The sequence below is a fragment of the Lactuca virosa genome, chromosome 4 (genome assembly GCF_052849685.1).
Source record: "Lactuca virosa cultivar CGN04683 chromosome 4, Lactuca_virosa_CGN04683_v6, whole genome shotgun sequence".
NCBI classification, from domain to species: Eukaryota; Viridiplantae; Streptophyta; class Magnoliopsida; order Asterales; family Asteraceae; genus Lactuca; species Lactuca virosa.
In genome coordinates this window covers 391,578,046-391,582,084 of record NC_136429.1, presented here as the reverse complement: position 1 = coordinate 391,582,084, position 4,039 = coordinate 391,578,046, and the positions used below count along the sequence as shown (strand labels likewise).

At 38.0% G+C, this 4,039-nt stretch overlaps 1 pseudogene; it reads right to left on the bottom strand.

The window, feature by feature from the left end:
• Positions 1-905: 905 nt before the first annotated feature.
• LOC145106426 (protein RDM16 pseudogene) lies at positions 906-2,798 on the bottom strand (annotated as a pseudogene).
• Positions 2,799-4,039: the final 1,241 nt, after the last annotated feature.

The following is a 4,039-nucleotide window of genomic DNA, read 5'->3' as shown; positions in this document are numbered from 1 at the left end:
AATTGCATATGAGCATAAAAAAGTTTATTTTTCATAACAGAGATTGTATTAAAAAAAGGTTGCATCTAAAAAATAATTGCAACCATTTAAGAAAGGGTTGCATTTGGTCTAATGCAATTTTCCTAATGCAACCTTTGGTAAAAGGTTGCTTTCGGCATTATACAACCTTTTCAAGCCTTAATGCAACCTTTTAGAGAAGTCGCATTAGCTTGATTTTGTTGTAGTGTGTAGGGGTAGAGGCAAAGTTATTGGGGTTCGTCACGTTCTGGATGTAGATATATAAGAAATGACAAGTGATAGGGGTTAAGATCAAGGGAAATGAAGATGGAGGTGTGATGTTACATATGGACACGAGCATCGACGATTACGTCGGGCAAGAAGAATAAAAAGGCGAGATGAGTGTCGATGAAGATAAGGGGCATGAGTTAGTGGGGTGATGTGTGAAAGGGGCTTTAATTTTTTTTAAAATAAAATTAATTAAAATTATATATTCAAAAAGAAATATAGGTTATTTTATAGGAATGAAGGACAAACACACAAATATAGATTATATTAAACTTGATTTAAATGATTTTATCGACAACCCAGCTGGATAAGCAAATTTTTCGGACCTTTATTTTCGTCTTGAACTACACGTAAATATCATAATTTGATTCGTTAGTGATTTAACGATTAAACTATGCAAATTTTAGACAACTTTTTCTAAATTTAAACACAAACTTTATACTGTACTTGTGACAAACTAACGAGGACACACATAATAAAGATTCAGGTAGGATCTCAATATAACAAATCTATCACTGAACAACCTATATACCAAAAAAAATTGCTGCAACAACGTATTACAACCAGCATCATATATATCATTATATCATCTCTCATTCTCTCCAAATTTTATAGTTTCACTAATTACACATCCTTGAGAAATTAACAACTAAATCCCAATAATGACCAACCCCAGCATCATAAAACACTTTGCGAGCAGCATTTTCGGTACTGCATTCATGCACCAAAAACCTTTGAAAACTTGGTTTAGTCACACTCCCTTGCCACACCAACACACACTTATTCTTCACGTTCTCATCATCATCATCAACCTCTTCATGCATATTCTCTTCTTTCACAGCCGCAGCCCAATTTATCCTCTTCAACATCAACTTCTGATACCGTTTTACCGATTTACCCCCGCCCTCCACCACCACGACAGAAATACCCTCCGAAATAACCGCACACCCCGACAACCGATTCTTCTGTGCATTTACATCAACCTTAAACCTAGTCTGAAGGTGCGAAAGGTCATTCATTTTGTATATGGACACAATTGTTTCGAGGGTATTATTATTGTCATCGAAAAACTTTGGTTTTTTCTTTTTGCGTCTTTCGGTCGGAGTCAACTTCCGGGCGATATTCCGGTCAACATGAGCCTGTTCACATTGGGCGGCTGCGCTTCTGATTTCCATTTCAAGGCGGGTCGGGTTTTGGGTGGCTTCTGATCCGAGGACTTTCATTAGATTGCTCATTTTGACTTTGGGTTTTGGGGGTTCTAGAAGGCCTAGGCGGATCATTTCTTGCCGGGCTTTTTCAGTGGCGAGGCGTCTTTGAGTTCGGAGTCTTTTGCGTTCTTTTTGGGTGAGTTTTAGAGGCTGAGGCGGGGGTGGGGCCGGTTCGGCTGGCGGTTCGATTGGGTGGGGTTGTTCCATGTATAGAGTTATCTTCTCTTTCTTTAGTATATCTTCAGGTGGCCCGCCTTCTGTGACGTTTCCGTAAGTACCAGAATCAACAAACTGAAAGGTCATCGTTTTAGGCCTTAAAAGTTTAGTTTTATTGATTCCCATTCGAGGATCAAAGTGAGGGTTTTCATCTAGATCCACTTCTAATTCCGGTTTCAGAATCTGGAATGCATCTTTCTTCTGTTTGTTAATGTTAACCTTAAGGGTGCTCAAGATGTTTAACTTAGGTATATTTACCACATTGCCATTTTCATCGACTTCCCTACCCAATGCATCCAAACTAAGAACAGGGGCTTTAGCATGCTTTGGTTGTACAGTCACTTCTGGTGCCAGCTCTCCGGGGAACTTGTTTATAAGTGGTGCAAATTCCGGGTCTTTTCTAAAACCCATCTTGGCAGCAAGCTCTTGAGCCCGTTTTACAGCTTCAGAATTTCGGGGCAGCCCACCACCAAGTCGGGCAGCAGATTGTGGTGGGGCAGCGGGTATTCCTGAACTAGATGGAGGTTTGAGGCCATCTCTTGCTGAGTCAGTACCCTTGTTTAACAACGGGATCTTCTTCATCTTTTCTGCAAGCCCCTTGTGCTTCAGTAAAGTTGCTTTGGCCATAGATAAAGCATTGAGAGAGATGCCTCCAATCTTGGCAGCATCTGCAGAATCAACTCCTTCAGTTTCATGTTTGGTAGAAAGTGATGATACCTTAGAAGGAGGATGAGGGTGGCTGGGCGCCAAAGGGGTCTCATGTAGGGTTTCATATGCCTTACTGGGTGCTCCCAGTGCACCACCACAGGGTTCATCTTTAAGTTCATTCTTCATCGTCGTCATTGTTTCCCCGTTCAATTTCCCTTGTTGCAATTTATCTCCATCCTCGAATTCCCTCCTCTCATCCCTATCTGTGTCTTCCTCAGCAAAACCCACTTTCTCCTGATCAAACCGCCGCCACTCATTCCACTCGTGCACAACCCTAGTTCGTTTATCGCCATACCGATCCTCCTCATCACTCTCTCCACCTCTATCTTTTCTCTTGCTGCTTCGATACTTTGTGTCGCGATCGAAATCCCATCTATCCATCTCGTTCTTCCTTCTTTTTTCTAGGGTTTTCTGCAATCTCTAGTCGTTGACAAGAATTAGAAATCGGAATACTTAGGCTAAATCTCCAAGAGAATTATATTTATACATTAAGTTTAAAAAAGGCAAGTTTTAACCGGAATTATTTTAGACTTTTAAGTTTTTAAATATGGTTATAAAGCTGTCAAACTCTAAATTAAAAGTATAAATATTCTTATTTTGCATATGCATTATTTAGACAAATTTTAGTTTTTATAGAAATAATCTTCGGAGCATTAAATCATCAGTTTTTGTTACTTATCTTTCCAATTGTTCAGTACCACAATATTTGAAAATATATCAAGACACAATCAATTATTTTGAGAATTCTATACAATTACACATTTGTAATTTAAGCCTAAACATTTAATCATTTACGCTAGCTGGCCATGTATCCAAACCATTCAAGTTTTCAAATATTGGTAAAGTGTTTTCTTAACATATCGTGAAATGATTTTGATTTAGCTTATGCATGGTTTAATGACGACTTAGAAAGAAATTTACGATTTTGCCACATAACCAAACTATTGATTCAATTAAAAAAAAAAAAAAAAAAAAACCTAGGGTGGCAAATCGGACGGTCGTTTTGTGTTTTTATCCAACACGTCACGACGCAAATATTTTCTCATCAACTGAACACAACCGGAGACTAAAGGAAAATGGATCAAATGGACTCCTCCTCCTTTTGGTATTTTGAAGTTGAACACAGATGATACCATGTTTTGTAGCTAACACGAACACGGCATTTAAAAAAACGAAGAAAGAAAACAACACCACAACACAAAAAAATAATATACAATATACATTTGCTTACTTAATTAAAATAACATAAGATATGAGTTCGATGGATCATATATATGCAACATAAAAAACACATTTTTTAACCAAAACAAAACTTGGAATAAAATTGCATATTAAATAATACCATAATAACCAAATTTTGCAACTTTTCTAGGATATTGTTAAGTTGTAACATTCGTTTTTCATTTCAATGTGGATGTTTTACACCTGGAACTGTCTCTAAGTGTGAGTTGTAAATATTCACTGCAAGAATCTCCACCTGTGTCGACGACATCTATACCGATGACACTTGTCGTCACTAAAACATCAGCTATACATACTGACGACTTGTCGTGGATACAGAGATGACCAAGTTTCTTCAACCTGGAACTCTATACCCACGACTTGTTGTCGCCATAGGATTA